The sequence below is a fragment of the Dipteris shenzhenensis genome, chromosome 10 (genome assembly GCF_047967505.1).
Source record: "Dipteris shenzhenensis isolate YYH24624 ecotype China chromosome 10, Dip_SZ_1.0, whole genome shotgun sequence".
Lineage (NCBI taxonomy): Eukaryota > Viridiplantae > Streptophyta > Polypodiopsida > Gleicheniales > Dipteridaceae > Dipteris > Dipteris shenzhenensis.
In genome coordinates, this window is record NC_141605.1 from 1,895,069 (window position 1) to 1,908,202 (window position 13,134).

The 13,134-nt window shown below is 45.3% G+C and overlaps 2 protein-coding genes and 1 pseudogene across 6 annotated transcripts in view; 1 reads left to right on the top strand and 2 right to left on the bottom strand.

Annotated features, from left to right (window-relative positions):
* LOC147897250 (Nucleic acid-binding, OB-fold-like protein) overlaps nt 1–13,134 on the bottom strand; it is a 174,810-nt gene that overhangs the window by 83,636 nt on the left and 78,040 nt on the right. The window lies entirely within an intron of this gene.
* The window catches only part of LOC147897252 (flowering time control protein FCA-like), a 139,337-nt gene that overhangs the window by 53,759 nt on the left and 72,444 nt on the right, over nt 1–13,134 (bottom strand). The gene's annotated exons all lie outside the window — the stretch shown is intronic.
* LOC147897253 (uncharacterized) lies at nt 9,736–11,101 on the top strand (annotated as a pseudogene).

A 13,134-nucleotide genomic window follows, 5' to 3' on the forward strand; every position in this document is an offset into this window, starting at 1 on the left:
GAGGAAGTATGGCTACACTATATTGTGTGACAGATGGTCAGATGTACAAAGGTGAAATGTGCACTATGTTTTTAAAAGCCATTGCTTCGTCCCTCCCAAGACTCACATGTTGAAGATGTCATACCCAAAGAGTATGTGAGATGTGTTGTGTGATGTGTAGTACTAGACGCTCTAGTCGTAGTTCATGTGTGAGTGCCACATGTCACCATGAGACTTATCCCATATGCACTTGGTGCTAGTGTTGAGTGTGTAGCCTAAAAAGGCTTGTACTTCACTTGTCATGATATACTTGATGAATGAATATAATCCTTTCCATTATGTCTCCATTTGAGTATCATTTGACTTGCAAACAGTGGGATTAGCACAGCTTGGTACACATGTATCTCTCGATGGTTTGATAGCCAAGGTATACAGATGGATCGAATCCCACCCTTTCAGTATAGCTTGGATGCCTCGTCCCATTTGATCCCACGAGACGACATCAACCATATTATACAGCTAGATCTATTACAGCTTCACACGGCACGGACTTAGGAAGGAGATTAGGAGTTTCCTACCAAGTTCCAGTTCTACCGAGACCATTTCCTCAGTGTTTCAGAGGATGGAGTGATCATCATACCCTCATACTTGGAGGATAGACGTATCTCACACTCACTCACGATTGCCATCAGACAAATGAGAGTCTCATCCCACCATCAAGGAATAGAGGCATGCAGAACCGCCAGCATACTAAGAGCATCAGATATGCAGACTATGCTTGGATACAGAGATCTCAAAAACCTTTCCCCCTCCCACCACTACGCAAGTCGACACGACAAACACAACTCCGAGATATCCTCGCAGTGTTGGGGTAAAGGCACACTGCCACCCCTTTATTAAAGATATGACACCTATGACTGTCTTAAGACAGTCATAGGGGGAAAACCTATTCCTAATAAAACTTAAGAGTTTGTGGTGTAGCTCATCACTTCACACCCGCACATTTGGAGTCCTCTCTCTCTCTCACTCTCTCCCTCTTGTACTTCTACCACTCACCTTTCCCCTTCAACTGATATCAGAGCCTACCCCTCCCTCTCCACTCCGTCTACCCACTCCCTACCTCTTTTTGCCCTAGTGGCCAGCAGGGCTGCAGCGAGGCAGAGCGGGCAGCAGCAGGGCGGCAGCGCCGCAGCAGAGTGGGCAGCAGCGCGGGCTGCAGCAGGCAGCGCGGGGGGCGCAGCAGCGCGCCATTTCGCAGGCGGGCAGCAGGCGCACGCGTGGGCGCAGGCAGCGCATTAGTTCGTGCGCCGTACAATACCGTACGGACGTACGGCCGTCCGTACAGCCGTACGAACACCGTACAGGCGACCGTACCGTACGGATGCCGCCGTACGGACTGTGACAGGAGCTGTGTCAGGGATTTTCGACAGGAAGGTGCTTTTTTGTTTTGGATCTGCGTCAGAGGAGTACATTTCGAAATTTCTCCTTGGATCTGTACCCTGCACAGGTACAGCAGGTACATTTGTACCCTGCACAGGTACACAGGTACGAAAGTACAGCAGGTACATCAGTTTTTTTTTCTAGGGAAGAAAGAGAAGGAAAAAGAGCACTCTGCTCTTCATTCAGGATCATTTTTCAGTTCTCAAAACTGTGTTTTTTTGAAAGTACAGCAAGTACCTTCATCTCCCTCGTGCTTGAGGTGACCAGAACCACAGTGTGTGGTTGATTGCACAGTTATTTTGTTTTGGGAAGGTAATGCCTTGATCTTGCAGAGGATATATGCTTTTACTGGGTTTGAATCTCAGTTTACGGGTGAGCAGATCATAGGGCTTTTGCCCAGCAGTTGATGCTTTGTATGCCTTGAGGTAGTGTGGTGCCAGAGTGCACACATTTGTCTCGATTTCCGCAGTGTGGAGGTGACATTTTCTTGCAGGTCACATTTCTTGTGCAACACTCAGAGAACCTCAGTTGAGCCACGCTTGGCCAGGGCGCATCGAGTTTACTCGGTCCCTAACTGTCCATCGTTGACAGTGCTCAAAAGGTTCCTCATTGAGTGTTTGTACGTTGGGATCTGTGTATGTCATTTCTACACAGGGCAGTATTTGCATTACACTGTTAGTTGATTTTGTCAGAGAGATTTGCACATTGTATGCCTTATCCCTCATTGTTGAGGTTGTTTTCACTTGGTACAAGTGTCAGATCAAGGGGCTTTTGCCCAGATTTTGCTTGAGAGCACTTGGGTTACTGTCAGAGATCTTCAGATGCATTTTATTCCCTTGGCACAAGGGTAATTGCTTGGGATTTATCCCATTTTCTGTTGCAGGTTTTGTGATAGGCTGAAGTGTCTGGAGCTCTTTTTTTTTGGTGAACAAAACAGTGTATGCCAAGTGGTTAATGCATATTAAATCAGTGCAATATCTCATCTGAGGTGGGAGAAGTGATCAGGACAGCAGTGTTTTGTGCCTTGTCAGCTGATGATGCACTGTTAAAGCACTTGTGGAGCAGCTGCAGCATTCTGAAATTACTGTTTTTATGCCTATTTGAGCACGGTACAGTGTGTCAGAAGGTACAGTAACTGGAGAAAAATTTTCTGTTGTGCTGCAGATTTTCTGACAGTAAAAAACAGCACTATTGTGAGTGCTCCTGGCTCTTGATAGAGCAGGTTTTTTCTGAGAAATCAGAATTTTATTCAGTCTTTCTTGACTTACAGGGAGTCAGGTACTTTCCTTATCTGATATGGCATCAGGGGGAAGTGAATCATCAATTCTGAACATAAAGAAGTTGGAAGGGACACACAATTATGCATTATGGGCAGAACAGTGTTTGAATGTACTTCTGCTTAAGAAGATTTCTAAGCCCATAAGGGTGAAGGGTGTCAAGCCATCTGGGATGTCAGATGATGAATGGGAGGAGCTAGATCTGTCCGCGAGGGCTGCTATCATGCTTACTCTCACTGATTCTCTTGTGTACAATGTTCAGGCTGAAAAGACCTCTTATGGTGTATGGCAGAGGCTAGCAGAGTTGTATGCCCAAAAGAGTTCAGCCAGTAAGGTGTATTGGTTGAAGAAGCTGGTTGATCTTCGCATGAAGGAAGGTACAGCTATGACCTCACACTTGAGTGAGTTCAATGCCATCTTTACACAGCTGATTGCACAGGGGTTGAACCTTGATGAGGAGTTCAAGGCTACTTTCTTGTTGTGTACCCTTCCTGAGAGTTGGGACACTTTCAAGACCACCTTGTCTAATTCAAAGGTCACTCTTATATATGCTGATGTAGAGAGCTCTCTCCTCATGGAGGAGATGAGCAGGAAAAATAATGCGGGCAGCAAGTCTTCAAATGCTTTGCAGGTACAGGAAAGAGGCAGGACTCAGCAGAAGGGGAGATCTGCTAGTAAGTCCAAATCCCGAAGTCAGTCCCGTGGTAAAAAGGATATTGAATGCTTTTATTGTGGCAAGAAGGGACATGTGAAGTCTAAGTGCTTCAAGTTTATACGGGATCAGAAAGCCAAAAAGGCTGAAGTAAAGGATGCAGGAAGTGGAAGTAAAGGCAAAGGCAAGGCCAAGGTAGATGACTTGAATGCAGTGAATGTTGCAGCAGAGGACAGTGACAGTGACAGACATGAGGTATTATGCTCTTCTGCTGTAATTGCACATACCTTGGTTATTGATGGCCATGACATGCACACCTGGCTCTTGGATTCAGGTGCTTCTTTTCATGTTACTCCTCATAGGGAGTGGTTTACTTCCTACACAGGTACTCACGGAGTTGTTCACCTTGGGAACAACTATGCATGTCAGATTGCAGGGATTGGCAGTATACAGATAGTGTTCCCTGATGGACGCACATTTATGCTTGATGGTGTTCGCCATATGCCGCAAATCAAGAAAAATCTGATTAGCACTGGCTTGTTGGATGACAGTGGTTACCACACCACATTTGGGGATTCCAAATGGGTGATTACTGATGGCCAGGTTGTAGTGGCTGAGGGTTTTAAGAGTGATACCTTGTACCCTCTTTATGTTTCCAGTGTGGGTAATCATGTGGTTGCCATAACCGAGCTGCCAAAGGTTTCATTGTGGCATAGCCGGTTGGGACACATGTCTGTTAAAGGAATGCAAGAACTGTCACGTTTGGGTTATCTGCCGTCTCTTTCTTTTTCAGATTTGCCTACTTGTGATCACTGCATATTTGGCAAGCATTCTGTGACTCCTCATAAGAGGAGAACTCCCAGAATAGAGCACCGCTTGATCTAGTGCACACTGATTTGTGTGAGATGCCACAGTTATCACTAGGGGGTGCAAAGTATTTCATTACTTTTATTGATGATGCCACACGCAGAGTGTGGGTCTATTTCTTGAAGCATAAAAGCGATGCCTTAGATGCTTTCAAGAAGTTTGTCGCTCAGGTTGAGAATCGGACAGGTCGCAGGCTGAAATGCCTTAGATCCGATAATGGGGGTGAGTATGTGTCACATGCTTTTGTGCAGTTTTGCGAAGCTAAGGGCATCAAACAGGAACTCACAGCCCCTCATAATGCATCTCAAAATGGTGTAAGTGAGCGAATGAATCGAACTATTCAGGAGAAGGTTCGATGTATGTTGTCTTATGCTGCATTGCCCCATGGCTTTTGGGCAGAAGCCGTGCAAACAGCAGTTCACATTATTAACAGGTCGCCAAACAAGGCTTTGGAGTTGAAAGTGCCAAAGGAGGTGTGGTCTGGCAAGCCACCCTCATATAAGCACTTACGTGTATTTGGCTGCGAGTGCTTTGCTCATGTACACAAAGAACTGCGCACCAAACTGGAGCCAAAGTCTATCAGATGCATCTTTATGGGTTATGGTGACGAAGGTGAAATGGGGTACGAGTTATGGGATCCCGTTAAACGGAAGATTATACGCAGCAATGATGTCATCTTTAAAGAGGATAGTGTACACAAGGAACCCGTGCAACCTGTGGAATACAAGAGGGTTATTTATGATGATGTTGGACAGCATAGAATGCCCATTTATATGCAGCAGCAGGCTGCTGCAGATAACCCTGTTCAAGAGGGTATACAGGCTGAAAATCAGCCAGATAATCTTGCCAATGATGCACCACTGAATATGCCAGCAAATGGGGCTGTAGAACAGCCAGATATGGTGGTACAGCCACCCGTCATGCATGACGAACAGGCTGGACAGCAGCCTAATCCGGAACATTTTGTTAGGAGGAGCACCCGTGTACAACGGCCTCTTGCCAGGTTTGTTCCAGGAGCCAATAATGTGGCTGATTTTATTATGCTGAGAGATTGTGGTGAGCCTTCCAGCTTCAAGGAAGCTATGGGAAGAACAGAGAAAAGGAAGTGGGAGAAAGCCATGCAATCTGAAATGGACTCCCTACTTCAAAATGATACATGGGACTTGGTGCAGCTACCTGCAGGCAGAAAGGTTTTGCCATGCAAGTGGGTTTACAAAGTCAAAGTGGATTCAAATGCTTTACCGAGGTATAAGGCCAGATTGGTTGCCAAGGGATTTAAGCAGGAGAAGGGCATTGACTTTGATGAGATCTTTTCCCCTGTCGTCAAGATGACTACTTTGAGAGCAGTGTTAGCTCTTGTTGCTCATGAGGACATGGATTTATGTCAGATGGATGTGAAGACTGCTTTTCTTCACGGAGATCTCCATGATGAGATCTACATGAGTCAGCCAGAGGGATATGCTATTAAAGGGAAAGAGCAGCTTGTGTGTAAGCTCAAAAGGAGCTTGTATGGACTCAAGCAGGCACCAAGAGAATGGTACAAGAAGTTTGATGCCTTCATGCAGTCCCAAGGGTATCATAGGTGTGAGACCGATCATTGCTTGTACACCAAACGGGCAAAGGATGGCAGTTTGATGCTACTCATTCTATATGTGGATGACATGCTGATTTGCCAGTAAATCTCAGCATGAGATTAGTGCTTTAAAGAAACAACTGCATAAGTCTTTTGACATGAAAGACTTGGGTGATGCCAACCATATTCTTGGCATGCGGATTACTCGTGACAGGTCCAAGGGACTTTTGTATCTGTCACAGAAGGAGTACATTGACAAAGTACTGCAGAGGTTTAAAATGGAGGGGGGGAAGTCTATTAGTACCCCGTTGCCTCCACATTTAAAACTCAGCAGTAAGGACAGCCCTAGATCAGATGATGATAAGGCTGAAATGGCCAAAGTTCCGTATGCATCTGCAGTTGGTTCTTTGATATATGCCATGGTTGCCACTCCTCCGGATATTGCTTTTGCGGTGGGAGTCATCAGCAGGTATATGGCAAATCCAGGCAAGCGGCACTGGGAAGCAGTGAAAGGTGTCTTGAGGTATCTCAAGGGTACCAAAGACTTGTGCATATGCTATGGTAAGCAGGATGCATTGGTGCATGGTTTTACAGATTCAGACTATGCAGGAAATGCAGATAACCGGAAGTCTACTACCGGTTATATTTTCACATTTGTAGGAGGTGCTATATCATGGGTGTCTCGGTTGCAGAAATGCGTTGCACTGTCAACTACTGAAGCTGAATATGTTGCAGCCACTGAGGCTTGCAAGGAAGCAATATGGCTTACTCGGCTGGTGGGAGACTTGGGCATTACAGGAGATATGCCAGTTTTGCATTGTGATAGTCAGAGTGCTATCATGTTGGCAAAGAATCCGGTCTTTCATCAGAAGACCAAGCACATAGATGTGAAATATCATTTCATCAGGGAGGTACTGGAAGACAAGCGACTTGAGCCTGTGAAGGTGCATACTGATGATAATCCTGCAGATTTGCTCACTAAGAGCTTGCCTACAGAGCGGTTTGCACATTGCCGCCACATCATGGGATTAGGATGAGACCACTCTTATTTTATGGTCTTGTATACAGTAACTGTATATTGCTGTAATTTTTATTCTTTTCTCCCCTTTAGGCATATTGGCCTTTAGGTGGGAGGTTGTTGGGATAAAGGCACATTGCCACCCCTTTATTAAAGATATGACACCTATGACTGTCTTAAGACAGTCATAGGGGGAAAACCTAATCCTAATAAAACTTAAGAGTTTGTGGTGTGGCTCATCACTTCACACCCGCACATTTGGAGTCCTCTCTCTCTCACTCTCTCCCTCTTGTACTTCTACCACTCCCTTTCCCCTTCACGCAGCACACATGAGAGCCACCATGGCACCTTGATATATTTTTTGAGTATCTGTATCTCCATTCGCATTGTTTCTTGAGTCATATTTCTTTTGAATTTCTTTTAGGACCTGCAGAGGTCTTAGCGAACCCCTTGCTTCAGCCCATCAAAGTATCATTGCCATCGGATATGGTTTGCATAGACGAACTCACATTACACCATGTTTTTCACAAAGTCGCATGCACAACGAGTCAAAAACACCTTTTGAGTTGTGTTATTCAAACACGCACATATCTGATAGCCACGATAATTTGCAAACGCATCAAAAGCACCTATCGTGAGGCGCGCACACAGTATTTTTGCCATTGTAGCCGGTTTGCATCATGGAAATCGCATTACACCATGTTTTTCACCAACTCTCATGCACAATGGTCAAAAAACATGCTCCAGGTTTTATTACTCGAACACGAACGTATCTAAAAGCCACGTTACTTTGCACACATGTCAATCCCACCTACATTAAGGCGCGTGCAAAGTATCGTGTATGTGCCATTTGTGATTGCCATTTTGTCCCATAGGCCTGCGAGGCCTCCCGAAGACATTAATCTCTCTCTCTCTCTCTCTCTCTCTCTCTCTCTCTCTCTCTCACACACACACACACACACACACACACCATGTTTCTAACATGGTGTCAAAGCAGTTCAGTCCTGCCCTAGCCTGCCTTGCCACGTCTCATCTTCTCCAACCTAACCCTAACTTTGCTCAGCCGCCTCTCCTATGCAGCCTGCTCATTTCTGCCTCTAGCTGCCTCCTTCCTTCAGCTGTTTGCACCTGGTTTAGCCTCCACATCCTGCCACCTCTACTCTCCTCTTCCTTTCGCCTTTATAGGCGGCCCTATTACCTGCTGGTTGGCGCTTCCTTCAGGTCGCATCTGCACGTGTGCTTCCCCAAGGACGTTTTGGAGCATTTCGTTGCCACAATCTGCATCCCGTCTGCTGCTTCTGCATAACCGCCTACAACAAAGGCATTTTCGAGCTGTCTTGGAGCCGCGTTATACATTTCCGACCTGCTGTTGCGCTTTGGAACACCTACACACCTGCTGCAGCACTTCGAACAGTGCTGCATCATTCAAACTGTCCTATTGAGCCCCTTGCTCATTTCAGACCTACTGCAGTATTTGGAGCTGTTGTCTCGACCACAAGGGCTCCTATTCTGGTTCAGTTCTACATTTAGAATCATTTTCTTGTTGTGTTTTCATTAGGGTTTTCATTTTGGAGCCTCCAAGGTCATCGACCAGCTGCTGGACATGTTTCTTCAAGCGTTTCTTCAACTACCTTGCATTTGTGAAGGCTATTGACCCATTTCAGAGCCCTAGACCAGCCCCTCTATTTGCTAATTATTCATTTCAGCTTGATGGCTCTTCATTTGCTGCTGCAAAATTTGTTCCCTCAGTTCCCTACTATGGAGCCTCGTCCTCATGGTGAAGATTCATGAGCACAACTCTCAGCTAGGGATGAGCAGAATGCCAAGGCACTAGCCCTTATTGGTGTGAGGCTGGCTAACAAACTACTTCATCATCTTGACCTCACTACTTCAGCCAAGGAGACACTGAACAAGCTCGATAATATTTATGCCACATCTACTGGACATGAGGAGCAAGCTTTATCTGCTATATTGCATGATCTATCCCAATCTGACGTAGTAGATGATGTTCAATGATGCTATGTGTTTTTTTGTTGAGTCAATAAAGGTTCTCAGCCTTGAGTAGTCCCTCTAAAATGAATGTATTCAGAGTCAATAAGAAATACTCTGCACTAGGTTGTCCCCCAAAAATGAATGTATTGTCTTTTACATTGGTATGATGGCATTGACCACCAAGTTCAGAGTAAGGGGGGTTGACGAGTGATGAAATGCCCTTGCCGGTCACAAGCTGACTGAGAAGTCAATATCACATGGGAGATGTTGGATAGTTGGACTTGCTCTTTGCAGTATTGTGGTGGAGGGGGGGATCGGTCTACTTCTTGCATGTTAGGTCTCACACTCTTTGCTCAGAAGGGGGGGGTTGGAGATATCACAGCCAAAGAGTGTGTGAGATGCGTTGTGTGATGTGTAGTACTAGAATAGCTAGTAGTGGTTCATGTGTGAGTCGTGTGAGTGCCACATGTCACCATGGGATCTTATCCCATATGCACTTGGTGCTAGTGTGTGTGTGTGTAGCCTACAAAGGCTTGTACTTCACTTGTCATGTCATATTTAATGCATCGTGAGTATCATTTCCTTCCTCCCTAGCCTCTCTCTCTCTCTCTCTCTCTCTCTCTCTCTCTCTCTCTCTCACACACTTTTTTTTTGTGAGAACTCTCTCTCTCTCACACACACACACCATGTTTCTAACATCGCAGTTACCGCTGTATTTATTTGGGATCATATACGAGAGGCTATCATGCAAATATGGCCTGAGAATGTTGTGCAAATAGTGACAGCCAATGGGAGCAATTGCACTATGGGCTCTATGCTAGAGGACGAGTTTTTAGCCATTGTGTGGACCCCTTGTGCATCACATTGCCTCGACTTATTTATTGAGAACATATGTGCAATGCAATGGGTTGATTCCATCTTTCGCACTGTACGAACCATGGTAAAATTTATGGAGAAGACGCCAAAAGTTTTGAGCATATTTCGGGCCTATAGTAGTCTTGAGCTACTGCAACCTGCAACCACCAGATTTACATATATGTTTATTGTGCTTGAGAAACTCCTGCAAGTTCACAGGGAGTTGGTGCGCATTGTGTATTCACATGAGTGGCTGGAGTGGGATGAGACAGAAAGCCCTAAGGCAGGAGCTTATATGTGCGCTGTCATGAGAGAGGAGTGGTGGGTAGAGGTTAAGGGTTTGATCAAAACTCTCAATCCGATCTACACAGCCTTGCGCATTACAGACATGAACGGCAGCACTCTTCGCCTTTTATATAAGTCTCTCAACAAGCAACAATACTTGAGAGGAGAGTAGTAAGTCTCCTTATGTTTTTCCTTTTATGTAAATTTTTAATTCACTCTTGAGTCTTGAGTCTTGATGCTTTACATTGGTCTTGACTCTTGACTCTTGTTTTTTGTCCATGGTTTGTTCTCTAAAGGATTGAGCAGATCAAGGTTGTGTGGAATCAGCGATGGGATTGGTTTCACAAACCAAGTCATGCAATAACACATGTATTGGATCCTCTATGGTGAAATGAGGAGCAATATGAGAACGCGGAGCTGGATGATGGCTTCATGACATACATGAGGGCGGTGACCCATGGTGATGAGTACATGCAGGGCTGTATAGAGGATGATCTCTTAGCCTTCCACAACCATAGGAGGAGCTTTGGTCAAGAGACTTCAAAGCTTCCAGAGAGTCGGCTACAACCTGTCTTATGGTGGAAGAAGTATGGGAATTGTGCTCCCACACTAGTAATTCACTACCCATACACTCAAGGTTTAGCTACATGCAACATAGTACAATGTGAGTTACAACTTACATTCTAGTTAATTCTAATTTAATTATGTGTGCAAAAACACATTGCCATTCGAGTGCTCTCTCAGGATTGCAGTTCAGATCCATGCACTCTTCATACAAAGAAGAGAAATAGATTGAGAACCTCTCAGCTAGAGCGGTTGGTATTTTGTCATTGCAACCTCCAACTCCTTGATAGGAATGCCAAGAATCTGGAGCCATCTCAAGTGAATGTGGACAAGATCGACACTGAGAAGGTGAAGTTCATCCCAAAGATCTCACAAGATGAGCGTGATGTGTACTCCTTACTTTATGAGGAGTTGACCGCGTCAACCCGTACCACTCGCTCTTCCACCTGCTCTCAGAGGCAGAGATCGAGGGGATATCCATCGCTTCCACTTCAACAAGGCCAGAGGAGCAGGATCTTCTCTTATCTTCATCTGAGGATGACACTCAAGAGTCAGAGGAGGCAGATCATGCCATGGATGCCAATGATGTAGAGGAGTGATTCTTAGAGCATGCATGATGCTTGTCGCGTTTTTGGATCGGATATGTCTTCTATTGGCTACATCATAGATAGTACTTATTGTAGGATGTTGTCATGTGACATGAATATGGATCATGGATCATGGATCATGGATCATGGATCATGTTTTGTATTCACTTTTATGAGGCTTCATCCTAGGCCCCAGACTACTTGTCATTTATGATATATCATCTATGATAATTTATGTAGCGTGTGTGGCTTTGCCAAACTTTGAATTCTCTAAAGTTATAAGTTATTGTGAATTTTGAAGATGTATGTACTATCTTTGTAATGTTTTCGTTAATGATATACGTACAACTTATGTAATAATAAAAACCTTAAAAACCAAAACTTTGTTTCCAACGTTTCTTTTGGTGGCCGAAACTCCGAAACATGTTTCCTGCCGTGCTCTGTTTCTTCGTTTCCAAAACTCCTTCGAACTATGACATGGGGGCTCCTTTCTGAGGTTAAGTCACAAAACCTATTACCGATCCAGGGGTCAAGCACATGTATGCGACTTGGCTCTATGATGTCCCGACGCTAGGATCATCGGACTTGTCCTCCTTACCCAGGCCCACCACCTCCTCTTTGTTCACTCCACAGAATATACGGGCTGTGCTACACCGGCTCCACAACCGGAAAGCCATGGATCATGAGGGGTTGAGGCCGGAATACTTTACACATGGGCATGAGATCTTGGCTCTGATCCTACCACAGAGGTTTAATCATGCAATATGTCATGGCCTTCCTCTTGCTTGAGCACCACTACTATTGTATCAATACACAAAGCAGGGGACCCTATGGATACTGAAAACTACCACACACTCATGATAGGCCATACACTGGCCAAGATATATGGATTAGTGCTAAGGCACATGGGCAGCGGGCACTAGGACAAGTGGGTTTTGATGGCAGCATTTCACCCTTGACCAAATCTTCACCTTACAAGCAGTCATTTGACGAGGCAAGATCCAAATCCCAGAAGGTCTACGCTTACTTTGTAGACTTTCGAAACACACCTCCACAAGCCCACATGATACGCAGGCTTCTTCAAGAGATGCAGATATCAAGACTCATGATCTTGGGCGTGATGAGCTTATATGAGTCTACCAAAGGGAGAGTGCGTGCACCTAGAAGTCTATCAGATTAGATAGAGAGCACCATAAGGGTGAATCAAGGATGCCCCCTCTCCGCAACACTCTCTACATTGATGAGATCGCAATGTTCATCGACCGCCTAGGAGGAGAGGGATCCTTACTTGTAGACTTGATGATACATATCCTACTATATGCGGATGACATAGTTCTCAACTCCTCTTCTGCGGCAAACCTATACCGACATCTTAAGGCTCGAGGTGTTTTGCAAGGACAATCAACCTTGGCAAAACCAAGGTTATGATCTTCAATACCTCATGAGCAGTACTTTAGCAGCACATTCACATACCAAGGGGAGCGAGTGTAGATACTACAGTCACATACCTATCTTGGGGCTATCTTAGTGATGACACACGCAACTCGAGTGCAACTCACACAAAGGCAGCTCCGCTAGAGAGACAATGCTTCCGGGGCACACTTTCGGGACCCCCAAACGAAGGGATGGCTCTTTGATACACTAGTGAGACCGACAACCGTGTATGCATCACCCTTCTGGGGATGTGATCTACCAACAGCTGAGTGGCGGAGATTCGAGAGGCTACATGTTATCATGAGGTCTATAGAGTAAGTCATCAGTTCCTCACCAGATCATACAAGCTAAGAGTGAACTGCAGATTGATGCCATCTTCCAGATAGTGACATATGTACACAAGGTATGGGCCTTATCAGGATGGAGACTACCGAGATTGGCATTAGAGTCATCTAGACGATTAGTTGAGAGAGTGGTCACCACAGCCTGGTATGCAGGCATCTCCAAATGGTTTCGTACTCAAGGCATTCAGATGGATCGCCTCCCCCTCTCTTAATATAATTTGGACTCCCCATCCCTCCAGATCCCACGAGATGAGATCAACCGTATCA